A 14,679-nucleotide genomic window follows, 5' to 3' on the forward strand; every position below is an offset into this window, starting at 1 on the left:
AGGAGAAAAAGGGGAGAGGGAAAAGAAATAAAAGGAGGAGAGAGGACAACAGAGGCCAGCCACCCAGAAACACAGTCAGACATGGAATAAGAAGGAAAGAAAAGATATACAGAAACAGAAAGATCCCAGAGGCAAAAGGTAGATGGGATAATATAAGAAAAGCTGGATAGCAACAAACCAAGCTAAGGCCAAGCATTCATAAGGAAGATTAAGTATCCCTGTATTCATTTGGAACCTGGTGGCAGGCCCCCCAAAATAATAACAGTAAAAAAATACCAATTATGGCACTTGTGGCTGTGTAGCCCTGTCCTGCAGGGTGAGGGATTTTGGGGCATACACTTTTAGATGGCAAAGGCTTCCAGCAACTCAGATCCTTGAACTTCTACCTGGAACAAGAACAGAGATTCCAACCTTGAGAAAAAGGGATAATCTTAATCGAGGATACCCCAGAACGACAAAAACAGTTTGTGCTCAAGGTTGGAAAATGTCAGTGGAAGACCTAAGAAGTTGGATTTTATTGTGTCTTACACTGAAACTTTGCTCTGGCTGTCAATATTTTGAATAGATTCTTGGTATTATGAAGGTAAAACTGAAACTAATACCATGCTATTTTATTCTGCCATACTTCAGAAAGGAGAGAAATGCTCAATCTTGATAAACCAGAAGGAACAAGGGAAAGCTCTTTCTAAAGGTAAAGTCATCTGTATTAGCTCTGTGCCTTCTCAATTTTGGAAATAGAAATGACAAAATCTATTGAATTGTGGGAAATTCTACTGGTTAAAAAACATTTGACAACCAATGATACTGAATTCATTTTTTTTGTTTGTTTTTTTTTCATTTTTCGAGACAGGGTTTCTCTGTGTAGTTTTGGTGCATGTCCTGGATCTTGCTCTGTAGACCAGGCTGGCCTTGAACTCACAGAGATCTGCCTGGCTCTGCCTCTTGAGTGCTGAGATTAAAGATGTGCACCACCACTGCCCAGCTTTCACTGAATTTTACTGGAGGCAATGTGTTCCTAAATGTCTATCATAGTATTCTTCTTGTGAATGTTGCAAGCCAGATCCTTAGAAGATAATGGACTGTTTCAAGGCACACAACACAAAACTTCCACAGCAGCTCCCACAGTGTCCCTGAGCTGCCAGTCATACCATAAGTGGGTAGTTTTTCCTGAAAGTAGAAGTGAATACTCTTGTAAGGATATGAGTTGTGGATGGGAGAGTCTCAGAAATTTCCTCATAGTGATCAAGAACACACCTTTTTTGATTTAAAAGTGGCCCAGGAACTGTGCTTTCCATATTCAAAAGATCTATATCAGGATCAAGAGTATGTGTGCCTATTTTCAAAGCAATAAATGGATAGGAGGTAGTTTTCTGGTTCAGCTCCATCTAGACAGTAATTACACAGACTGGAATAACTACCTTCTATTTATCTGATCACATCTGGCATATTTTAATATTTAATCCTAAACTATCAAATGGGCTACTGAAAATTACATAGTAGGCACTGCACTGTGGTGATATTATGTTCCCTAAAATATTGTGCACCCTAATAAACTTATCTGGGGTCAGAGAACAGAACAGCCATTAGATATAGAGGCCAGAAAATGGTGGCACACATGCCTTTAATCCTAGCATTCCAGAGGCAGAGATCCATCTGGATCTCTGTGAGTTCAAGGCCACACTGGAAACAGCCAGACATGGTAACAAGAACCTTTAATCCCATGAAGTAATGGTAGAAAGCAGAAAGGTATATAAGGCGTGAAAACCAAGAAGTAGGCAGGTTTTGCTTTTAGGCTTTTGAGCAGCACAGTTGAGCTGAGAGGCATCCAGTCTGAGGAAACAGGATCAGCTGAGGAACTGGAAAGGTGAGGTGGCTGTGGCTTGTTCTGTTTCTCTGATCTTCCAGCATTCACCCCAATACCTGGCCCCAGGTTTGTTTTATTAATAAGAACTTTTAAGATTCATGCTACACTGCACTTTATTTTCTTGTTGACTTTATGGATTCAGGAGAAAAGTGCTGGGTTGTTAATCAGTGTTTTTGATCTTAGCCATTCTGACAGATGTAAGATGGTATCTCAGAGTCATTTTGATTTGCATTTTCTTTTTTATTATTAAGAAATGTTTTTCATTCATTTTATACACCAATCAAAGATCCCCCTCTTCCCTTCTCTGCTTCTCCAGCCTCCCCTCCCAACCCATCCCCCACTCCCTCCCACAAGAAGGCAAGGCCTCCCATGTGGAGGCACATTCAGCAGAGGCAAGTCCAAGCCCTTCCACCTCCATCAAAGGTAGTGGGCTCCACAAAGCCTACTCATGCACCAGAGATGGATTTTAATCTTACCAGGGGCCCCACAAGCAGATCAAGCTACACAACTGTCTCACCATGCAAAGGGCCTAGTCCAGTCCCATGCAGGCTCCATAGCCATTAATTCAACTTTTATGAGTTTCTTCTAGTTTGGTTTGGTCATCCCTGCATGTTTCCCCATCATGATCCTGATGCACTTGCTCATAGAATTCCTCTTCTTTCTCTTTGACTGGACTCCTGGAGCTCTGTCTAGTGATTGGTTGTGGATCTCTGCATCTGCTTCCATTAGTCAGTGGAGAAAAGTTCTGTGATGACAGTTAGGGTATTTACCGATCTGATCTCTGGGGCAAGCCAGTTCAGTTCAGGCACCCTCTCCACTATTGCTAGTAGCTCAGGCTGGGGTCATCCTTGGGGATTCCTGGCAACTTCCCTAGCACTGGGTCTTTCTCTATCCCCGTGATATCTATCTCTATCATGGTATCTCTTTCATTGTGTTCCCCCTCCCTCCCTGTTCCAGTTCAACCATCCCATTCCCATATGCTCTCATCCCCTATCCCCTACCCTCCATTGCCCACCCCTCATCCCCAGTTTACTCATGGAGATCTCATCTATTTCCCCTTCCCAGGATGGTCCATGCATCCCTCTTTGGGTCTTCCCTGGTAGTTAGCTTCTCTGGAGTTGTGGATTGTTGCCTGATTACCCTTTGCTTTATATCTAGTATCTACTTATGAGTGGGTACATTCCATGTTTGTCCTTCTGAGTCTGGGTTACCTCACTCAGGATATTTTCTAGTTCCATCCATTTGCCTGCAAATTTCATGATGTCATTGTTTATATGTACCATATTTTCTTAATACATTCTTCAGTTGAGGGGCATCTCGGTTGTTTCCAGGTTCTGGCTATTATGAACTGCAATGAACATAGTTGACCATGTGTCCTTGTGGTATGATTGAACATTCCTTGGGTATATGCCCAAGGGTGGTATAACTGGGTCTTGAGGTAGATTGATTCCAGTTTTCTGAGAAACTGCCATACTGATTTCTAAAGTGGCTGTACAAGTTTGCACTCCCACCAACAGTATAGGTGTGTTCCCCTTGCTACACATCCTCTCCAACATAAGCTGTCTCTGGTGCTTTTGATCTTAGTCATTCTGACAGGTGTAAGATGATATCTCAGAGTTGTTTTGATTTGCATCTCCCTGATAATTAAGGATGCTGAGCAATCCCTTAGATATCTTTTGACCATTTGAAATTCTTCCTTTGAGAATTCTCTGTTTAGCTCTATAGCCCATTTTTAATTGGATTGTTTGTTATTTTGATTTCTAGTTTTTTGAGTTCTTTATATATTTTGGATATCAGCCCTCTGTCAGATGTTGATTCAGTGAAGATCTTTTCCCATTCTGTAGGCTGTCATTTTATCTCATTTACTGTGTCCTTTGCCTTACAGAAGCTTCTCAGTTTCAGGAGGTCCCATTTATTAATTGTTGCTCTCAGTGTCTGTGCTACTGGTGTTATATTTAGGAAGTAGTCTCCTGTGCCAATGTGTTTGTTCAAGACCATTTTCTACTTTCTCTTCTATCAGGTTCAGTGTAACTGGTTTTATATTGAGGTTTTGATCCATTTGGACTTGAGTTTTTTGCATGGTAATGGATATAGATCTATTTGCAATCTTCTATGTGTTGACATCCAGTTATGCCAGCACCATTTGTTAAAGATGCTTTCTTTTTTCCTTTGTACAGTTTTGGCTTCTTTGTAAAAAATCAGGTATTCATAGGTGTGTGGGTTAATGTCAGTGTCTTCAATTTGATTTCATTGGTCCACATGTTGGATACCAAGCTGTTTTTATTACTATAGCTCTATAGTAGTGCATGATGTCAGGGATGATGATGCCTCCAGAGGTGGTTTTGTTGTACCTGATTGTGTTAGTATCCTGAGTTTTTTGTTTTTCCAAATGAAGTTGAGCATTGTTCTTTGTAGGTCTGCGAAGAATTGTGTTGGGATTTTGATGGGGATTACACTGAATCTGTAGATTGTGCTGTGGATATCGCTCTGTATTCTGTGAATGTGTTGCCCTGATTGGTTAATAAATAAAGTGCTGATTTGCTAGTAGCCAGGCTGGAAGTATAGGCGAGACAAAGAGAGAGTAGAATTCTGGGAATAAGAAGGCTGAGTCAGGAGTCACCAACCAGACACAGAGGAAGCAAGATGTAAAGATACCAGTAAGCCATGAGCCATGTGGCAAGGTATACAGTTATAGAAATGGGTTAATTTTAAGATATAAGAACTAGATAGCAAGAAGCCTGCCATGGCCATACAGTTTATAAGTAATATAAGTCTCTGTGTGTTTACTTGGGTCTATGTAGCTGCAGGCCTGGGTGGGACTGGAGAAAACTCCAGCTACAGATTGTTTTTGGTAAGATTGCCATTTTTACTATATTAATCCTTTCTATCCATAAGCATGGGAAATCTTTCCATTTTCTGAGATCTTCTTCAATTTTTTTTCTTCAGAGACTTAAAGATCTCATCACACAGGTCTTTCACTTGCTTAGTTAGAGTTACCCCAAGTTATTTTATATTATTTGTGGCTATTGTAAAGGATGATATTTCTCTGATTTCTTTCTCAGCTCGTTTGTCATTTGTGTAAAGGAAGGCTACTGATTTTTTTGAGTTAATCTTATATCCTGCCATGTTACTGAAGATGTTTATCAGCTGTAGGAATTACCTGGTAGAATTTTTGGAGTCACTTATATATATATATATTATCATATCATCTGCAAATAGTGAAAGTTTGACTTCTTCCTTTCCAATTTGTATCCCCTTGAACTCCTTTTGCTGTCTTGTTACTCTAGCTAGAACTTCAAGTACTATATTTAATAAATATGTGGAGAGTGGACAGCCTTGTCTTGTTTCTGATTTTAGTGGAACAAAGTGGATTTTAGTGTCCATTTTTTTTTAGATTTTCCAGTTTTGTGGAATACAGGTTTTTGAAGTATGACCTGATGACTCTCTTTGAGTCTCTCTCCATTTAATTTGATGTTGGCTGTTGGCTTGCTGTAAATCACCTTTATTATGTTTAGGTAAGTTCCTGGTATTCCTGATCTCTCCAAGACCTTTATCATGAAGGGGTGTTGGATTTTGTCAAAGGCCTTTTCAGCATCTAATGTGGTTTTTTTCTTTCAGTTTGTTTATATGTGTATTGCATTGACAGACTCTCCTATGTTGAACCATCTTGGCATCTCTGCAATAAGGTCTACTTTATTATGGTGCATAATGTTTTTGATGTGTTCTTGGAGTTGGTTTGCCAATATTTTATTGAGTATTTTTGCATCAATGTTCATGAGGGAGATTGGTCTGTAATTCTCTTTCTTTGCAGTTTAATCTTCAGTAATATTTTCTTTGCATATGTGGCTGCCCTTGTATTAGGGATATTAATGTGCAGAACTGAGAATGCATCTTGATGGATTTTTCCTGTGATGAATATGTAATATACTTCCCAGGCTCTTTTGATTGATTTTAGTATGAAGTCTATTTTGTTAGATATTAGGCTAGCTACACCAGCTTGTTTCCTTAAGTCCATTTGATTGGAAAGTCTTTTCCCACCTTTTACTCTGAAATAGTGGCTGTCTTTGAAGTTCAGGTGTATTACTTGTATGCAGCAGAAGAATGGATTCTGTTTTTGTATCCATTCCGTTAACCTGTGTCTTTTTTATAGGTAAATTGAGTCTATTTATATTAAGGGATATTAATGACCAGTGATTATTAATTTTTGTAATTTTTTGGTGGTAGCATGTGTGTATTTCCCTTCTTTGGGATTTGCTGCTGTGGGATTATCTATTGCCTATGTTTTCATGGGTGCATCTAACTTACTTAGGTTGGAATTTTCTTTCTAGTATGTTCTGTAAGGCTGGATTTGTGGATAGGTATTGTTTGAATCTGGTTTTGTCTGAATATCTTGGGTGCTCCATCTATGGAGACTGAAAGTTTTGCTGGGTATAGTAGTCTGGGCTGGCACCCATGGTCTCTTAGTGTCTGCATAACTTCTGTCTAGGACCTTCTGTCTTTCAGAGTCTCCATTGAGAATTGGGTATTATTCGGATGGGTCTGCCTTTATAAGTCACTTGGCCTCTTTCCTTTAAAACTCTTAATATTCTTTATTATGTATGTTTAGCGGTTTGATTATTATGTGGCAAGGGGACTTTTTGTGGAGTCTAGTCTACTTTGTGTTCTGCAAGCTTCTTGTATCTTCATAGGCATTTCCTTCTTTAGGTTTGGAAAGTTTTCTTCTATGATTTTGTTGAATATATTTTATGTGTCTTTGAGTTGGTATTCTCCTTCTTCTATCCTTATTCATAGATTTTGGCCTTTTCATGATGTCTCAGATTTCCTGGGTGTTTTGTGTTATGACATTTTTGGCTTTAGTGTTTTATTTAACTGATGAATCTATTTCCTTTATCTATCCTCCATGCCAGAGGTTCTCTCTTCCACTCTTGTATTATGTTTGGTTATGCTTGCCTCTGTAGTTCCTGTTTATTTACTCAGATTTTCCATTTCCAGCATTGCCTCTGTTTGTGTCTTCTTCATTGCTTCTATTTCAATTTTCAGGTCTTGAACTGTTTCCTTCATTTGTTTGATCACTTTTTCTTGGTTTTCTTGGCTTTCTTTAAGGGATTTATTGATTTCTTCCATTTTTTCTTTGTCTTTTCCTTGATTTTTGCATGGAATTTTTAATTTCCTCTTTAAAGGCCTCTATCATCTTCTTAAAATCATTTTAAAGGTTGTTTTCTTCTGTTTCTTATGTGTTGAAATGTTCAGCTCTTGCTGATATAGAATCACTAGGTTCTGGCGTTTCCGTATTGCTCTTTATGTTGTTGAATGTATTCTTGCACTGGAATCTACCTACCTCTTCCTGCAATTGGTGCAAATGGTATGTAATTTATGGTAAATATAATATATTATAGCAATTCATGGGTGACTTTCTTTTTTATTAATAAATTAGCATTCCTTGGACATTTTTCAATGTAGGTTTCTTTAAATTCAGAATAGATTATAATTGAAAATACAAATATTAAGGAATTCTCAAAAACAAGATTAAAAAAGAGCAAAACAAACAAAAATAGCACAGAAAAATATTGAGTTTGTTTCATGTTGGCCAACCTCTTCTGGGAACAGGGCCTGCTCTGGGGTATGGTTGATATACTCAGTCACACTCCTTTAGAGTGGTTTTCTCTTTCTCAGCAGGAAACAAGTGTAAATAGCTTATTTGTTATGGCCACAACTGTTGTCTATGTACTGTCTCAATAACAACATTTTGTTTGGGCTGAACCTGTTTGAGTCTTGGGCATGCTGTAACTGTGTCTGTGAGTTCATATGACTATCAGCCCTGTTGTGTCTGGAAACTGCTATTTCCTTGGGATCATCTTCCACTTATGGTTCTTAAATTCTTTCCATCTCCTCTCCCACTTAGTTCCCTGAGCCTTTAGGGGAGGAAATTGGTAAAATGTCCTACTTAGGGTGGAGTGTTCTAAAGTCAGTTTATAATGGAGGCAGCTCTGCCTATGGAGCACTGGCTAGACTCAAACTTGTGGCAATCCCCCTGCACCCTGATTGTAATCATTTATCACTATACCTGGCTTATTTGGTGATTTTTTTATGATGACATTGAGATACCATTTGATTGGTGCACTGGTTAACACTAATAGATTATAAATAATAAGATCATGTATTCTCAGCCTAGTCAACACTTCCTAGTCAACTACAACCCAGTTGTGGCTCATCTGGGAAAAAAATTATGTGCATAGGGAATTTATAAGAACTGTCTATCCTCTATTTATGTATCAACTTAAATGTGTGAGTCAAAGTTTTCTTTTTTTTCTTTCTTACAGACCCCCCTTCTCCCTCCTCCCACCCCCCAGCCCTCTTTCCCAAGCCACCCTGCATCCCCACATCCCCCAAATCAAGGTCTCCCATGGGGAGTCAGGAGTCAAAGTTTTCTACCTATATCAATTCTATGTCTGTTTATACTCTAAAAATATATATATTAACAATATTGACACTGTTTTGGAATGATCTTTCCAGTTAACTCTCAAATTTTTACTTTAGGAATTTTATAGTGAAGATATGGGAATCATACAGATTTACAATGAAAAAATTTTCCTCTTGCATTAGCCAAACTTTATTTCACATAAAACTTTTTGTTTTAAAGAGATTTTGATATCTCTGGACCAGCCACCATTTCATAGAATTTTCTTTTGTATAATTGTTCTTCACTTTATTTTAGACATGGCAATAGTGGCACACATCCTTATTTCCAGCACTTGAGAGTCAGAGGCAGGTGGATCTCCATGAGTTCCAAGCCATCCTGGTCTACATAATAAGTTCCAGACCATCCAAGGATACATAATGGGACCTTGTCTCCAGGAAAAATTTCAGCTTTTTGTGTTTATTAAAACTGTGATGTGTAAGGTGGGAAAGCAGTGGAGTAGGGAGGATTGCTTGCTCTGTAAAATTGAGAATCTGAGTTCAGATCTGATCCTCAGAGTTACATATAACACATAGTGCAGTCTCAAATGTTCCTATAATATCAGTGCTATGTTGGAGGCAGAGACAGGAGGATTGCTAAGGGGAGGCCAGATGCCATCTTAATTCCAGTTTCAATAAGAAAAACAGTTTCAAAGGAATAAGACAGAGAGTGTCAGAGAGACATACCTTTTGACCCCATTTTCACACAGGCCTTCAATAAACATATATATATATATATATATATATATATATATATATATATATATATATATATATATAAGAATTAAAATGTGACTATAATAAGCAGAATAGTTCTCTTTAATTTTTCTTTAAATATTTGTAGTAACCTTTGTCTCTTATATGGGATTTTAGTTCAATTACTTTAATATAATTATTGGTGTTTTCGGTTTGTATCTACTACTTCACTCTATATTTTTCATGGCTATTGTAAGCGTACTATTTTTCCTCCTTTCTTTCTTTTGCATATAGTGCCTTTCAAATTTTCACATTTTTTTCCATTCAAAAACTTGTTAGTTATACATCTACTATGTAACTATTACCCATTATCAAAGAGATTATATATAGGACCTTTTAGTATTTTTGTATTAGTATTAGTATTTTGGTTAAACAATATTACTCTAAGAAACTCCTAACTATTACTGTACTGATTAATTCAATTTACACAGTGTAAATATTCACTTTTTTATTGTCACAGATTTTTTGTTGGCCATAAATGTTTATTTACATAGAACATTAAAACCACCATTATGTGTCCTCATGACTCACTCACTTCCACTCATGAATTTGCTCTTTCATTTTTCCTTCCTTTCCCTGAATCTCCTGGTTTCCTTCTGAAACACAGTCTTCTCTGCCTGGAGAATTCCTATTTGTTTTCCCTTTAATGCCAATCCTCTAGCTGTGATCACACATACTTGATTTTTTTAGTTTGCTTTTTGTTGTTGTTACTAGAGAACTTTATCATGTTTTGATCATATTTGCCCTCCCACTTCCAAACTTACCAGATCCATTTCCCTTTCCACCCAACTTAGTGTCCTCTCTCCCATCAAGGCCAATTTGTACTGACCAAGTATTATTGAATATGTAGCCTCCACTGGACTGGATAGGTGATTGAATGCTGGTCCCTTCCTAGGGGTCTCTGTCCCTTGCCATGGACATAGTTCTGCTTGTATGGCAGGATTTGCTGTTTGGGCACAGGTCCAAGAAGTAGATGTCAGTTCTACTCAAGGAGACTGTTGACTATGTGAGTCCTGAGACATCACAAATCTAGGATAGGGCTTCCCAAGGCCAAGCCTCCTGTCGTTCTAAGGTTCCCAGCAGGTTCCAGAAGGCTCATCAGGAGATTGAAAGCACCACAAAGTACTGGGTAAAGAAGAGGAGGCAGAGAGAGTCAAATATTCTATTCCTTCTAGACCTCCTGACTTCTGCCTGAATTTTTGCACTCTTACTTCTAGTAGACAAGAGTTGTCTTCAGTTTGTCTTTCTTTAAGAAATGTGATGAAGTTAGCCTGCAACTCAAGCACTTTAGCTTATCTTCATTTCCATCTGTTTTTTTCTCATTTCTTTTGTTCAGCTCTCAGTACAGCAGCCAGGTAACTTTGTCAACCAGGGTGGAGACAGGTCAGTAAAGGATTCATAGTTCCACTGAGAACTTAGTTCCACTTAGTTTTCTAAGGATCTGTCTGTCATATCTATGTCTGTTTCTGTCCCAATACACATTTGCCCTCTCTATTTTCCATTACATTTCTCTTTCTTCAATCTCCTTCTACCCTAATTACTTTCTCCTGTCATCTCAGTATATCTCTCATTTCATATCAGAACATGATATTTAGTTTTTCCCACTCATAAGACATGTCAGCACAGAACAGATTGATTTTAATATCTGTAGGCAGAAGTAACTCTTGGAAACTGTAAACTTGACAGGCAGGTTCTCTGTGTCCTCCTCCCTTAAGAACCCATATTCTGCCTATGACTTCACTGCCTTAGATCTAGAAGGGTCTGGATAGCCCCATTTCCTGTTCCTGGGACACATTACTGATACACTCTTCTTGTGTTATGATGGGAACAACCACACTGTGAAGCCCTGAGGATTCAGCATCAAGATATAAATAGGTGCTGAGACCTGAGCAGGAAAGATTGAAATCCTGAGAATGCTGACAGAAATCAAGAGTTGGAAGAACCAGGATGGGGTTGAGTGTGCAGAGACCAAGGCACACATGCCCAAGATCTAATACCTGGGAACTTGGGTAGAGGGAAGAGCAAAGAATATGCATCTCTGACATAAGTTACATGGGAATCCAGAGCCTGAAAAAGAAGGTGACAGGTCTCTGCCTGAAGTGGGCCCAGCCTTTGCTCTCTTCAGGACAAATCATGTTGTCAGCTTCAATGAAAGTTCTATAGTGAATGTTTCTGGTGCTTGGACTATGATGGACAGGATTTTCTTATTTGTAACTTCAATGACCTCGTGTAGAAAGAGGCTGTACCTCCAGTACAGCCAACCAAGATATTCTGGGATATTCCTGACCCCAGAGCTGATCTTGTAAAGATTTTTCCTGTGTGACATCTAGCCTGCCCTCCTCCAGAGACACATGGCTTCCTTGAAGGACAACATAGTTGATACAGGTACTGACTGAGTAGGTGTATTCACTTACTGGGTCAGATCTAATCACAAACATGAGAAACCTTCCTAAGACTATGACTGATCTTTATTGTGACATTTGTGAGGGACTAGATTCACATCATGTTGTATAAGACTTGGATACACTAAGATGACAACCACATGTATATTTAGATGTTTTCTCTGGAGTCAGGGTTAGGAGTCTCAGCTAGGGAATCATAGATCCCTATTTTGGGACCCACTTCTCAGATCCTTGTCCCAAGAAGGCAAAAGAGAACATCTCTTCAACTATCCCCAGGATATATTGATCTCAAGGCAATGATAAACTAGGTATGAACTCTTGAGAATGAGCCTTAGATTGACCCACCCAGATCAGAGAATTCCAAATTTGTGCTGAATTACAAGTTCAAATACAAACTAGCCATTGTTACAGCAGAAGTACACCCCCATTGCTTTTAGAAACATTGTTATCCATCTTGGCTAAGAACTGTGACAGAAAACATACATGTGCTGTAGAAACTGTTATGTGGAGGAAGCAATAGCATGTGGGTAGTGGGGTATCTAGAACAAGAACTCAGAAGGGATGTCAGTTCCAGAGCCCAAAAACCAAAAACTCCATGAGATAACTGTCTGATTGATAGTCTTCTACTATCCTGAGTCTTTTGGGCCCCAGAAGTTTGTTGTGAAGTTGAAAGTTCTGGGTGAGTATCCCAGCTGTTCTTTGTTCCCTATCTCTAAGGACTCTGTCAGGTAAGGATCCTGCCCCTGGCAAAGGAATGGGAGAAGAAGAGGAAAATAAGAATGGGATCTGATTGACCTCTTCTTTGTTTTCCAAAAAGTATTCCACAAAGAGGAGGAGTATTTAAGCTGAGAGTTCAAGAACAAAGAGAGATCAGTTAGACAGGGATTGAGCCAGGACAGATGAGTAAGGTATAATCAGGAGTTGTAATAGCAAAGAACAACGAGTAATATGTGCAAGCAGAATGTTGTGGGAGGAACTTTGATGTTCCACAGTCACTTCAGGGACTTCCTATATGCAGGATCTTGGGAGCCTCAGACTACTAAAGTGAGTAGTCTCCTACCTGCACTGGGGTCTTAGAGACATTCAGAGCTCTGACTCAGTAAATTTAGAGAGAGAGAAAGAGAGAGAGAGAGAGAGAGAAAGAGAGAGAGAGAGAGAGAGAGAGAGAGAGAGAAAGAGAGAGAGAGAGACAGACAGACAGACAGACAGTCAGACAGTCAGAGAGACAGAGAGAGACACACACACACAGAATTTATAGGGATAATGGAGGGGAAAATGGGAGTTATATGTCATCAAAACACACAGTATACATGTATGGAATTCTCAAAATCTTGTGGGGTACCCACTAGAGAAGACTACTTGAATATAGGTTTAAGCCAATAGAAATTCATTATTAGCTGGCTGGTGATTATACTGGGTGATCAAGATTCATGTGTAGCCCCTATCCTTTCTCAAGGTGACCTTTTAAGCATAAAAACCATATCCTGGGTTGACATACTTCAGTTATCAAGAACAGTTAGCCTGTATTGGAGCTACAGAAGCCAAAAAGTAAGGTTAGTACATTTAGAGACCTTCCCAGAACTATGGAGTTTAATTGATGAGATCTTTGTTTTTTTTTTTTTTTTTTTTTTTTTGGCAGGTGGTCCTGTCTAGGTACTGCGTTTTAGGGCTAAAATGATACTTCTATCATGGAGTCAGTTGTGTTACTGTCTGGGGGCCTCTTACATTCTGGATTGGTCTTAGTGAATGAGTCAAATTGTGTACTTACCCTGCTCTAAAGAGGTATAGTTGGGCTTAAGGACAATTATTTAGACTGAATAAACACTTTGTTTCACATAATCGGCCACACAGGTTAAGTTGCAGATCACTACCATTCATCCAATTGGATTGAAAGCTAAAGTCACAGCCAGTACTGATAGCAAAGTAGTTAGACAGGGGATTAAGAGAATAAAACAGGTACCAAATATCTGATTCATGCCTTTTTACATGTTTAGACAACAGAGGACAATGGGCTGGTGTCAGTTTTCTCTTTCCCTGTGATTGAACTCATTTTGCTGAGTTCATTGCCTGCTGAGCCGTCTCACTAGCTTTCATAAAACATGTCTGATCATATTGACCACCATTTACCCTTTCTTGTTTTTGTCCCTTTCCTGTTTACCTTCCTTTTCCCAACTAGTGCTTCTTCTTTCATGCTTTTTTTGTTTTATTGCGGATTATTTTTGAAACCTAGGAGTTTCATAAAAGTCTTCAATGTTAAGAAATTCAAGAAGTCACATTTTAAATCTCTATGACTTAATTATCTCTCAGCATAAGGATTATTCAAAACAAATATTGTAGCTTATAGTGTACACTTCAAAATCACTAAGTAAATTTAAATGTCTTCCTTATGAAAATGGAAATGTTTGGTGTGATTTATATGGCACACAGATGTTAAAATGGCATCATTTGTATTAATTGTATTAGTCAACATTGTTTTGTACTCCAAAATTATAGATGTAGCATGAATTGTATTTGGTCTTAATAATAAAAACCCAGAGCCAGATATCAGGATAAATGCTGAAAGATCACAGTGACAGATGAGCAAGCCATAACTACTTCTTACCTTGCTAACTCCTCAGCCAAAAAGGGGCCAAGCTCTTGTCTCTGCCCTGCCTTATCACTTCCTCTCCTTGCCCAGTCATATCACTTCCTGTTTCCTCATCCCAAGTGCTGGGATTAAAGGTCTGTGCCACCATTGCCTGGCCTCTATGGTTAACTAGTGGCTAGTTCTGCCCTCTGATCTCCAGGCAAATTTCATTTGTTAGAGCACAAACAAAATATCACCACATTTCCCCTTTTTTTGTCTAACATAAAAAAGAACAGTATAGCTAATATAAGAAAAACTATATACAATAAGTATAATAACTATATATAATATATAGGCAATAATTACAGCAACAAGGTCTAGTCCATTAAACATTTGACAAATTCAGAGAAAATACTCCATTATCTATCCTATCTTGGTGAGTCCAAAGGATTGTACCTAATTCACCTTCTATCCTAATTTGCATTATCAAAATTATCTTACAATGGCTCTCAAATCTATATACTTTACACCTCTTAATGAGTTTATTTTCTAAATCTATAATGAGGAAAATTATAACTATAACTGTCTAGTCTTCAACTCCCTCAGAGACCCAAGGAGGAAATATTACCTAAATA

At 38.5% G+C, this 14,679-nt stretch overlaps 1 pseudogene; it reads left to right on the plus strand.

Moving 5' to 3' along the window:
• The first annotated feature begins 602 nt into the window (after positions 1-602).
• Positions 603-1,351, plus strand: LOC131896958 (cyclin-G2-like; annotated as a pseudogene).
• Positions 1,352-14,679: the final 13,328 nt, after the last annotated feature.

Source organism: Peromyscus eremicus, chromosome 1, assembly GCF_949786415.1.
Source record: "Peromyscus eremicus chromosome 1, PerEre_H2_v1, whole genome shotgun sequence".
Taxonomy (NCBI): Eukaryota; Metazoa; Chordata; class Mammalia; order Rodentia; family Cricetidae; genus Peromyscus; species Peromyscus eremicus.